Consider the following 13,574-nt stretch of genomic DNA (forward strand, 5'->3'; position numbering starts at 1 on the left):
AACCTACATATGTTATGAATTCATTTTATCATGTAGACATTTAAAGATATCATATAACAGTTTTTTTAATTAATATTTGTCAACCATCTCAAATGTTTACTAGAAGGTGATAATGAATGGCATGACAGGGTATTTATAGAGAAACAGAATACAGGTTAAACCAGTAGAGGAAAGGAGCTATACATTAAATCATGTTAACTATATATCATCTACATCAATAAGGAACACAGAAAATAAGCATACTGAAACCCATGGAAATTCAGATAAAGAAAAATATCTTGCCCAAACACCCATGATGGCAACAATGAGAACAATTTGCTAAGAAGTCAGAGACAATATTAATGGAAGATTTGGCTGGCATATGTAGACTCCATAACAGTTATGTCCATTGGAGGTGACACTTATGTCTCCTATTGATGACTCCTTTAAGTGTCAATGAGGGAACACACCAGAAGGGAGAATTGTCATCAGTTTGTCATAAGATTTGGAACAGAATGTAACACTTGAAGATCGTAATATATTCAAATTTCCTATCATCTAACAAATTTAAAAGTTAAAGAAATGCATTATAATAATATTTAGCTTTTAAAGAAGATTATAATGATTGTAAAAATTGTAACAATTAAATTTATTTTAAATATATTTTAAACAACTGGTTAAAAGAGGAAAATGTTGGTATAGAGACTATTCAAAGGCAGTCATTTAGAAGCTGATAGCAAAAGAATATCAAGATGTGAATGCGGTCTTTAAAGAGTAAGTGGGTAGATTATTAAAAGAGGATAGATTATTAAAAGAAAAGATGATGAAAAGAATTGCCTATGATAACAGCTGACTGGGAATTAATGTATCAGACAAAAGTCTACGTCAAGAAATTCATAACAAAACAAAACAAACTAGAAAAGTAATGAAAAAAAAAAAACTAGCTATTTATTGCTAAGGAAATGGGCCACAGAGATAATTTTACAAAAAATCTAATTTGTCACTTAAGAGATATCAGCAAGTCAAATAGCATGTTAGAAAGAAATAAAGAACAAAACACAAAACCAGTATCATACCATGATGTAAACTCAGAATTAGCACCTATGACAAATACTGTGTGTGTGGTCCTGATCTCCACATCTCAGCAGAGTTCTAATAAAAATATTAAAATAACATAGATGGCAAGGAGGAACACAGAAACAAGATCTTCTTCACAAGAAGAATCAAACTGATAACAACTCTCCTGCTAGAGCAGAGACTCCTGGTGAGAGCTATGATAAATTATTATAAAATCATTAATCATATGAAACTGAAATACCTACTTTTCATTTTCTCACTGTGCAAGATCAAAAAAAAAATCTGTACATTATCAGATGACAAGTTGGAGGTTCTTTAAACAAAAATTAAACTATTTTCATCTAACATATGCAACATGCAGTTGAAGTGTAGAACCACATTACTATACAAATTTACCTAAGTCAATTGTATAAAAGAAAAGGTAGAAAACAATTCAAAAGTTAAATTGACAAATCTATTGTGAAAAGCCTGTGAAGACAGTCTCTGGTACAGAGCTGACTGCTGGAAGCAAGCTGAATGTTCTAAGGGACTCAGGGTCAGTTTGATCAGTTCAGGTAATTAACGGCTCACTGGAAAAAAAGACAACATGGGCTGAAAAAGACTTTTTGTCCATCCTAGTGCTGAAAAGAGTTGTTTTAGTTTGGGTTTGTTTAGTCAGTTATATTAATGTTAGTTAGGTTTGTTCCTTGTGCTCATCCATTGCTCCTCTCACAGTGGTTTGCTCCAAGTTGTTTGCCCTGAGATTTCCCCGCCACTTGGATCCACAGTTAACTGTCAATCTTCTCACCTCTCCCTGTTTTCTCCTTATTTGGTCCAATCAGTCAGGTCTGTTCACTTCCCATGGGTTGTCAATCCTGTCTTTCGTTTGTCCCCATTGGGCGAGACAGGTTTACACCCCTGTCCGCCCACCCCCTACTTAATCTGCTGTCACCCTTTGCTCCCCAGCATTTTGTCACTGCAATCTCCCCTAGAGCATCTTTGTTCCAGCCATGTATGGGGGAATAAAAGCTCTTTGGGCTTGCAAACAAGTGTCCTTCTCTTGTCTCTTCATGTCTTCTCAGTGTGTGGACCTACCAAAGCTGCGTAACCCACGTCGCAGCACTCAGCACTACCAGGCTGGCAGACACCATACCCCTGGAGTGCCCACTCATGTGGCGGCCACCCGGACTCACACAGGCAGTGCTAGCCGGTGCATCTCGTCTGCTTGAGGTTGTGGCAGGTAGCCGCTGCAAAGAGTGAAGAATATCAAATTGTCACATGCCTGATCCTTGAGGAGATGACATTTCCTCAAAGTCCTCTTCTGAAGTTCTGGAGAGAAGATGGATGTCACCAGTTTGCTGCTCCTCCAGATCATACATGTTTATAAAATTCACAACTCAGATGTGCAAAATATAATTTTCCCCAGCAGTTAAAATAATTGCAAAACTTGGCAGCAAAACACGTACTATCTTCTGAAGTTATTTTCTACTAAATTAGTACAAAACAACATGTGCACTAAACAGTAGCACAGCTGCAATACCAACAACAGGGAAAAACTTGGCATAAAATTTTTCATTGTGAGAAAACAAAAGGGAATGAAGTAGCACAAATGCTGTCCCCAAATTAATGAAACACTGGAGGATTTTTCTTATAGTAATAAACAGCATAGCATCCTATGCAAAACAGGTAGAATCAACTAATTATTTCATACCATAGTAATTGTTTGATTCAAAAAGAAAAAAAATCAAGTTATAGAATACCTTATTTGGGGCTACTTTCTATCACAACCCATGTGAGACTAAAGGAAACTATAAGGTTTTTCTTAAGTCAATGGCTTAGAAAATCATTACGGCACCCTGCTCTAAGATAGATTTTCTGCTGTTGGGTATTGAAGCTTCTCAGGAAGTTTCAATGGCTTTCTTAAAATATTTGATTTTACAGAAGTCTTATGAAATACTGTATGAAATAACAGTAATTGTAGATTTGGATGATAGTTTTCTTAGCAAACTACAGTTACAATTTCAACAGAGGTATTCAGATTTATCTTGCAGGAAATTAGAGACAATGTGATAATGTACTTTCCACCTTTCAAGCTGTCAGAGAAAATACCATGTCAAAGAAATTTACAGAGAAAAAATGCTTATTCCTCACTTATGTGATCTATTCCTTCCCTTTATTATTATACTACTATAATTATTCCATTAGTCCCTTTATTATCTAGTTTTCTGCCCTATCATGGGTTTACATATATTTGGAGAAATTTGTAATGGGTTAGGTTGCTATTCATTAGGAGACCTAGCTGTAAAAAAAGCAATGCCAAAAATATTGGAAGACTGTTATAACTGTGTATTAATTAAAGATGTGTTTTTCTGAAGATAATTAAGAGAGAAAAGTTCAGTTCCCATTTTCCTCTTTTCCAACTATAATATTATTTTTCTCTTTCTGTATTATCTTGCATCAGAAATCCTAACTAATAGACTCTCTGAATACATCATTAAGTTTCCCATCCATTTTAGTCTTCATTATTTTCATGTTGCTTCTCAACCAGTGATCCTCCTAAAGTAATTATTTCTATGTTTTGTTTGAATTTTTTAGCTGGCCTTGTGTGTCGCATGCTTTAAAGAAGCCCTTCTGTGTGTGGCAACATCTAAGCAGTATGATCACACCACTGCAGTCTTTCCCAGACTTGAAGCTGACTTACCCAATAAACAGCATCCTTCTGCCTCAGAACAGCGATATCTCAGCTGAGAATTCACATAACCCACTTCTTTACCCTCCTCCAAGTTCTCTGCTCTAGTCTGCTTGTGTACAGACTTTTCAAATTGCCATCCAAGTCCACCCATTTTTACAGTTGCCCAAGTCTTTCTCTCACCTGTCAGGTTCCAACCTCATCTCCTGTTCTGAAGACTAAAAAAACCTAGGCACAAATACTTTCTGAAATTCTGCCTAGGTGGCAAACAAAAAAAAGAGATGTGAGAGCTTCACAAATAATGATGCCTAGTTTATTTATCTATTTGCAACTTGAATTGTACTGCATATATTACTTAACTCTAGAAGTTGCTGTTAAAACATAGAGGTTTGTTGTGCTGTGTGTGATTATGACCATTTGTGAGCACCATCTGGAACTCCAGGAAAAGCAATAGAGATATCCAAAAATATTCAAGAATGCAGATATTCAAAACATAAACAACCTGCAACATAAGGGGAAAAATTATTATTATTAATACTGGTAGGAAGCAGTCATTGTCAAGCCACATTAGAAGTTTATCCAATAGTTTGAAAGCGGACTGCCAAAAGCATGGTGAAACACATAAAAAGGATAAAAGCTTCCACCAGTCCTTTCTAATAAATAATGAATTATAAATAAAGAAATAGAAGGGCTTTTCCTTTGTGCTATTTTCTAATGCACTATTATGTAACTTAGTTCCCAGCACATTGCTAACGACTCATAAAAGAAGATGGTCAGAATATGTACTTGACCCCTGATTCCAATAGACATACAAAGAATCAATCACTATACAATATATCATGTTTCATATACAATTTTTACATATTTTGCTATTTTCTTTTTTTTCAGTACCAACTGGAGAACAGGTCACTTTCAACCCCACTAAGAAAAGCAAATAGAGTGAACAACTATTTGCCTTTCTTTTCCTCATCCATTTTTCACAGCAGGCTGAGGCAAACAGTTGTTTCCAAGCATCTGCTGCTTTTACTGACAAATTAACATAACAGAATTATAGAAGGCCATCAAAATCTCAAGGTTAACTTTCAGAAAGCAGCAACTGAAATGCATCAGTGCTAACATTAAACTATTCCTTTTATCTCCCTCTTTGTGCTGCATTGGTTTTGCTTCAAATCATAACATAGTGCAAGATAGGTTATAAATTATTATCTTTGATTCAGGGATTTTTGTGCTAGTTAAATGAGTCTTTGCTTTGCAGGTTTTTTTGAAAGTGTGCACTAAAACATCCCTGAAACATAAACGAAAATATACATATAAATATTATGATGACCAGTCATGTCCATTAAAAAGCTTTCTACTCCCTAGTACACGTCCAAGGTAGTAGAATTAATCACCTGTGCAGATTTCATACTACAAGTTCATGTAAAGCAATGTCCTTGAACCAAGAGTAGAGGCTGAAATGTGCCTACAGCTCAGAACTTATTTGAACAGTTTTGCAGCTGTTAGCTTTTCATAGCATACCTGACCCTCTGCTGACTTCTGTGGATAAAAAGCCTTTTATAATGGCTTCTAACTTAGCAAAACAGAAAGTGTAATTTCTCATGATCTGCTACTTATTTGTAGGAAAATTGCAAAATTATGAAATGGACTGAACTACCTTTAATAAAGGGATATGTTTATTCCATAAAACATGCTTGTTGTATGTCCAGTGACTTCCTAAAAGGAATTCAGTTCCACAACAGAGTTGACAATCAACATTTATATTGCCTGCAACATAATACAGTATCATTAAGTAGGGTTAATTATCTTTAAAATAGAAAATCTGTAACTACAAAATGATTTTCAATTCATCATCTATGTTGTGAACTGTATTTTAATTAACCTCTTGGCTCACATAAGCTGATTTTAAAGAAGTGGGCAGAAAATGAATCCTACAATAAGTCTTAAAAGTGAACAATCCCTATGTTTCATTACAGAGAGCAGAGGAAGTTGTTCTTCCCCAAAGAAAGACACTCCACAGAAAAATCAAGAAATCTAAATATTTCCAAGTGAGCACCAACTGGCATGTCATCTCTTGACAGTATTTTTCCTAAGAGTAAACCATAAACAGCTATACACCTGGCTATTATACTTTAGTAGAACAACCACAACAAAAAGGCAGAATCTGCTCCCATTTGGTATTTTACTTCCACAGCTTCTACACTCATTGATGTAATTGTCTGTATTTTCCAGTATCCTACATATATTTTCTTCTGAGCTGACCTGCAGTGCTACTAAGATCCTCATTCAGACCAATTTATTTTGCAGATCCTACAAGAAGTTAGCCAACTAAAACTGGTATCTTATTCCATTTTTGGAAATATCAATATACAAATGATAGTTATACAGGATAAAGCCACCAACACCCATGACTACATCTCACTTCTAACACCACATTAAATCAGGCTCAAGAAGCCCTCAAGACAGGCAGTATTCTCTTTTCACCTATTTTGAGAAGCACTTTCACCCAATTAGGTGCTACAGTCATGAATTCTTATTTTTATTATTAAAGAAGCACTGTTAATCATCTAATGTCAAAAATTGTTAGCATTGATAATACTGAAAGCTGGAGTGTTTCATAATCTGCTAGCTTTGCCAGGGTTCCTTTTATCTTAGTGATAAATCAGATTACAAGCTTTCTACAGTCTTGAGGCAACACTAACAAGCTGCATGAAGTTCATCCTCTCTCACCCTATAAAATAATATGATCTTCAAATTAATCAGATGCCCTCATGATGAAGACAGCTTTAACTGCACAATTATGGAAATTACTGCACTCACTTGGCAACTTTTCAGGCACTAATGCTTAGTTATACTGTAAAAATAGAGTTTTTTTGTGAACTGATGCATTCATTAATGGTCTCCATGATCTTTCTTTGCTACTTCAAATTCTATCAGTGTTCCAAAAGAAGATCCCCAATACAGGGAAACATTTTTGTAGGTAGGAATACATCTCCAAGTGCAATACAAAATGTCTGAAAGAACAATACATATTCTATGCCTGTAATATGCTCCTAATGTTTTATGCACCTCAATTATATCCACACAGACATACAGATGGAAAAAATGTTGGTTTATAGAACAACACTGTAATAAAAATGGTAAAACACTTCCCATTCTAGCTTATGAACTCAAACTAACTGGAATGGAAGACAGAAATATTTTAACACAAATACACCTTTCTTCTATTTCTCTTTATGAGGAGAACTGATGTTTCATAGTGCTTCCATTACTGGAAGTTCTCATTCCATTGTCTAATTCCACATATTTCCTCCCACTCCTTTGTGACTGCTTCAATGTCAGCATCTTTTACAGTGCAGCCTAACCAGGCAGAATATACTCTGCTTTGTAATTTTCTGTCATTGCAGCTGCACCACCATTATCAGCTCATGCAATACGTTTTGGTGGTTTAAGAAACTGCATACCTTTGGCTTATCCTGAGCCAATATGTATACTTAATATATGAAAATATTTAAACATGTTTACTGAGAAATAAGATAAATATCTTTGCTTACTAGCAATCCTTAAATTTAAAAAAATATGTAGATTTGTTACCACTGATTCACTTATAGATTAATTGTGTACCTAGTGGTCAAAATGAAAATGAGATCACTTTTGTATAACAGTTACATGTTTCAATGGGAAATGTATTAATGATTCATTTACTCCTAAAATAAAAAATAGTAAAAAGTTGGAAGTGAAAGTATGGTACGTTATTTGATACTTTTACATTTTCATCCTGATGTTCCACCAAACAAAAAATGTCACACTATTAATGATAGTACTGATTTGAAAAGGCAGCATTTAAATATGTGGTCCCTTTAAACCTCAGAGTTTTGAACAGTAGTGGTAGTTATTTTAACTCTGGAGAGGGTTATGGGTCCCTTACAAGACTACAACTCTTTCAACCTGCAGAGCTATTCTTACAACATTACAAAACCACTAGGCTGCTGTATCGAGAGAAACTTAATTGGCACTCTAAAAAGGGGCTTCTTAAAACTACCAGTACTGTGAACACACAGCAAGGGAAATCTATGCTTGTGTGCTTCCATTTTACAGTTTGAGGTGCAAACTGCCTTGCACCTCAACAAGAAGAGTACTTATTTCTTCTGAAAGACTGTGTGCATTAATGTATGACTAGAGACTGAAATGCTTGAAATGCTTAGTCAGTTTTAGAAGTGAGATGAAATATAATTTATTTCCTTTCTTAATACTAATGCAACTAAGGATGGCTAAATAGTAATTAAACACACTGAATCAAAATGTATATGTTTACCCACAGGCTATGTGTGTCATATTTTTTTAAACTCTTCCTTGATTTGGCCCCTTTTTTCATCAATATCACTTAACTATTTTTAAAGTACACATCACCCCCTAATCTCAAAATTCCTCTCCTCCTTCAAAGAACTATTTCTTCTTCTACAATTGCTGAAAAAATTAACAAAACAAGACAAAAAAGGAAACTAAAAAGAAAAATAAAAGGAAAATAAAAAGGAAAAATGAGTGCCCAAGACTACTGAGCTGAATTAAGCTTTTTGCAAGAATAAGAAAACATCATTGTCCCATCACAGTTAATTTAATCTGAGAGAAAGCCTCTAATTTCTGCAGGAGATGAGAATCCCAATAAAATACATCTGTGGATAGATATGTACTTTAGGGAAAATCTTAAAAACAATACATAAATTCTTCCTGTACAATTTTCTTTATGGGCAGAGGGAAACATTTATTTTCCCTTACTCTCTAAGATGTTATATAACTTTATTTCTAACAAAAGAATATTAGAAAGAGCTATGTTTTATATGGCCATAACCTTCCAGAAAAGGTCTTTAAACAGTATGAAATGAAAGAGAGAAAAAGCACATCCCAATAAGTGCTGATGTAAATGATGTGACATGTATTTTCTGTGCTCATTGCCCAATCAATAACCTTCATACAAATCCAATATATACAACAGCACACAGTTCAATAAGCCTGGTAGACACTTCTGTATTAACAAAGTATACAACATTTTGACCTTGTAAAATTAGCTACATTAGATTAGTTCTCTTTGTAAGTAAAGGAAATTTCTACTTGCACACGTTACCTTAACGTACAAAAGTAAATGGAACTTTCTAATGTGAGTACAGTACATTATCAGTGGCTATAATTACAACTCTTTCTTCTAGCTTATCCTGATGGACTTTTTTAATCTCACAACACAAATCTAAAAATATACAAGCCCCACTGTATTTGAAGTTGAAACCCTTGTTTTCTAAGTACCAAAATTACAATAGACTGTGACATAACTTCTACATATAGTTTCGTGTCTGAAAGGCTGGAACAAATCTCTAATACACTGTGCTGGTTTGGACTAGGATATAGTTAATTTTCTTAATAGCAGGTAGTATGGGCTGTTTTGGATGTGCATTGTACCTGTAACTGTAATCCAGTACTGCTGAACAGTGTTTACACAGTCAAGGTCTTTTCTGCTTCTCACCCCACCCCACCAGTGAGGAGGCTGGGGGTGCACAGGGAATTGGAGGGGACACAGCTGGGACAGCTGACCCCAACTGACCAAAGGGATATCCAGTATCATTGGGGTCTCACACTCAGCATATAAAGCTGGGGAAAGTAGAAGGAAGCAGGGACCTCTGGAGTGATGGTGTTTGTGTTCCTAAGTCACCATTTCATGTAATGGAGCCCTGTTTTCCTGGCAATGGATGAACACCTGCCAGCCAAATGAAAGCGATCAATTAATTCCTTGTTTTACTTCACTTTTGTGCATGGCTTTTGCTTTACTTGTCAAACTGGCTTTATCTCAAGCCACGAGTTTTTTTCACTTTTACTCTTCTGATTATTTTTCCCTTCCCACCCAGGGCGAGTTGCTGAGTGGTAGTGTGGGGTGGAGTTGCTGGCTGGGGTTAAACCATGAAATACACACAGTTCAAGAAACCATTCAATAAATCCAGAAATTAGTTGCATGACAGAAAATGAGTATGAGCTTTAATAACCTGTTTATATTTGCAGTTTGAAGATTGCCGCTGCGCTCCCTCTGAAGCCCCCTGACTTCGCCTGCCCGGCAGAGGCACGGTCAGCAGCGGGGGACACTCCCCTGTGTCTCGTGGCAGATTCGAGGAGCAGCTAAGACATAGCGCTTCACTGTCTGCCTTGTATGGAGGAGAGGCAGCGTCCGAGAAGGTAATGAGGGAGTCGACTCACGCCCGGGGGAAAAGTTTCAGGTTTATTGTAAGCTCCGAGGAGCTCTGAATTCCATGTCCCGAGTGAGTCACATGGCTTTCATAATCACCTTAAGTACTGGGGCGGAGACAAGGGGGAAGGACGCTCACCGCCCAATGGGGGAATTCGGGGGAGTGGAAGGCAGAAGGACAGACAGAAACACAAACCAATGGGGAAAGGTTAAGGGAGGGACCCCTGGCCTTTGTCCACTCACTCAATGCCCAAGGTGGGAGATTTTGGGAGGGTGGGATTAGGAGCTGCGTGATGGACAAGGCACCAGGGAGGGGAGGGCATTGGAGGAGGGGCAGGAGAGCTCAGGGTGGAACCATTGGGAGAAAATGGGGGGTGAAGGGGCAAACCATTACAGAACTGCTACAAAGATATAAAAACACAATACAAAAAAAGATCTATAGCTGCCCTAGAAGGCAGTCAGGTAATTAATCTCTGTGTTTTTAACTCAAACAATCAAAGATTTCATTGCTCTAAATTGTCTGTGCAGCCAGACTTTACTGTTTCACAGTTATCTTTTGAGATTTTTAAAGAAGCAAGAGTATAGTTATCCAAACTGAACCAAACTGTTACTCTATTTCTACTGCTACTGAAAACTTCCAGAGAAAAATGGAACATCACTTTTGCAACTGTTTTTTGTAGCATAAAAGAAAGGTCATCTTTAGCTTCTGCTCAGGAAAAATATGGGATGCAGCAGTAAAAGGCTCTGGGAAGAAAAATTCAAAGAGATGGCTATGTATTGGCTAAAGTGGCAGAGATTCACAAAACTTCAAAGGAGGAGTTCTGGTTTAAGAATGACTACTGGAAGGAAAATAGAGAGATTCATGATTTGGAGACAGATAGGACTATTGAGAATAGAATGCACAGACTGCTCCCTCTTCTGTATTTGTTCTGAAGCCAGAACAGTGCATCGTGGTTATTATAGCTATAAATACAGTACAAGTGAGAAGACACAGGATATAATGGAGGAGAAAATAATGGAAGCTACAGGAAAGATAGCAGTATCAGAAGGCAGGCTAGGGAAAAGTATATCTTGACCTTACACAGGAAAAAAATAGCAATCAGGAGGAGGAAAAACCAAGGAGGAAAAATAAATATAAAGCAAGACATTAAAAAAGAAAGCTAATCATTAATATTACCACAATTACATTAACATCCCTTGTTCTACCTAAACTTAAACTGAACATAATTACTTCATTTCCTTACTTTGCCAAAAGGCTTAGAGGAAGTTGTGTGATATGGGTTTCCTTTTGTCGCTTTCTGATATCTTAGCCAGTAGATTCAGTCTAATCAGCAAAAATCCTCTAACATAATGGAACTATGCCTGAACAATAACTTTTAGGATTTTTTCCTTCTCATTAAATGATTTTTTTCCTGCTTATTCTCTAACATTAGTATACTTTTAACCTAGCAAACATGTACTCTTAATGGAACGTTATCAAATGCTTCAGATTTACTTTTTACATTCTTTAACTTTCTAAATATCTTATTTTCAAACAAATTTCCTTAGTTCCACTAGAAGTTCGTCCAGATGGTATAGAGAAAGTGAAAATTAATATTATATCCTCCATAAAATAGAAGCGAAGACCACCCTGACAATATCTTTTCTTTTGAAAGAGAGAAGCAAAGAAGGAAAGAAAAAAATGAGAAAGGAAAAGACAACAGAGAAAACAGCAATGAAAAGATTGGGAATAATGTGAGGATATAGAACAGATTTCAAAATTTGATCTCCAGACTATTCATATGCCAACTAATCCATTATTAAAGCATGACATTCCTGAATCACTTACAACACACTCTGTTAATGAAATTATTCAGAAACATGGAAGAAATATTAGAAATTAGAATTACTGCAATTTTTTCCATACAAGTTCACTCAGCATAAAGAAAACATCATGCCACAATTCTTTCAATTTTCTCAGAACTCAAAGGAACCATGGGTGTTATTGAATTTACTTGTTTATATCTACATTATGAGATGCTCACTCCAAGTCTTTTCATTCACATATGAGGTGAAATCCTGTCTGTGCTGAAATCAATGAGACTTTTTGCCTTTGATTTTAATGAAACCGCAATTCTGATCAGTGTTTGTACTCTCTCTCATGGCTTAGAGAGATTCTTAACAAAAAAATCAGGCAAACTACACCACAGGGATCCAATTCATTACAGTCACTTTTCATATGGCAGAGGGAAGAGGTGTTTTGATTCAATGGGAAGACTGTGATGTTTACCTAGTGAAACAATTTGCATTGAGTCAGTCTGCAGTGCTCATACACAAGCGTTCTTCTGTCCTTCAGACTTCTGCTTTTACAGTAGACAAGAATATATTTGTTTCATTGATTTGGTTATTAATCTCATTATGACAACTATTTGTAGCCCATTTTCACTGCTAAGGAAAAAATAATAAAGTATACATGAAATGTCAGTGTATGAAAGATCAGTGAAACCATTTTTACAACATTGCAATTATATGTAACTACACAATGACTATATAACATGATTACTTACTGAACTTCTATCCACATATTTTTTACTGATTTATGCCCATATAGCTGACAGTGTATAAGGATGGGCAATTGCCCCAGTACACTGACTTTCTCAATGTATCACTGTATTGAACACCCTATTCTGATGTAAAATTGAAAAATAACTCTAAGGGTGCAGAGGTGCCATATCAAACACTGCACACAGATTCAATCCCCAGTTACTTGCACATCTCTGTCTTGAATCCTAAATTGTAGGTAACAAAAGGTTAACCACAAGTAACATTGCAACAAGATGTGCAAGTAAAGAAAGCAAGGTAGCAAAGCAAGCCAGATAACAAAGCCAGTAAGATAACATGTGCCATCAAGAGCAAGATAGCAAGTTTTAATGGAACCTGCAAACTGCAAAATTAGCTAAGAACAAGTTAGATTGAAAAAACAAGAAGCACCAGGCATGCACTGAAGATAGAGCTGAAAAGTTCAAACATGAGGAAGACTACAGAAGCCTTCACCAAAAGACCACTAGAAGACTGATGACCATCTCAGAAGGAACTGATGCATACGCAGAGAAGCTAAAAACTGTTATAAAACCATGACACAGCTTTATGCAAATATGAGTATGCTAATGATACTTTGTAATTGCGACATTGCATGGAAGGACTTTTAAAATGTAGCTGAAAGCTAAAGAGGATTGAGTGAGTCTTTGGCAGAAAGATCCCACTCACTCCCAGCACTGAATAAACAAATACCTGCTCTGTAGCTGTCTGACTACAGAGTTTTGTTTTCTTGCCCAGTTTTGGGCATCAGACTAGAGAGGGGCACCAAAGCAGGTGAAGGGCCTGGAGCACGTGTTCCATGAGGAGCAGCTGAGGGAGCTGGGATTGTTTAGCAGGGAGAAGGCTCAGGGGTGAAAGGAGGTTGTAGCTGGGTGGGAAGGTCAGCTTCTTCTCCCAGGCAACTAGTGATAGGATGAGATGACATAAGTGTTATGCTGCATGAAGGGAGATTCGGGTTAGACATTGGGAGGAATTTCATTACAGAAAGGGTGATTAGACATTGGAACAGACTGCCCAGGGAGGTGGTGGCGCCACTATCCCTGGACGTGT

This window comes from Anomalospiza imberbis, chromosome 3, assembly GCF_031753505.1.
Source record: "Anomalospiza imberbis isolate Cuckoo-Finch-1a 21T00152 chromosome 3, ASM3175350v1, whole genome shotgun sequence".
In the NCBI taxonomy this organism is placed as follows: domain Eukaryota; kingdom Metazoa; phylum Chordata; class Aves; order Passeriformes; family Viduidae; genus Anomalospiza; species Anomalospiza imberbis.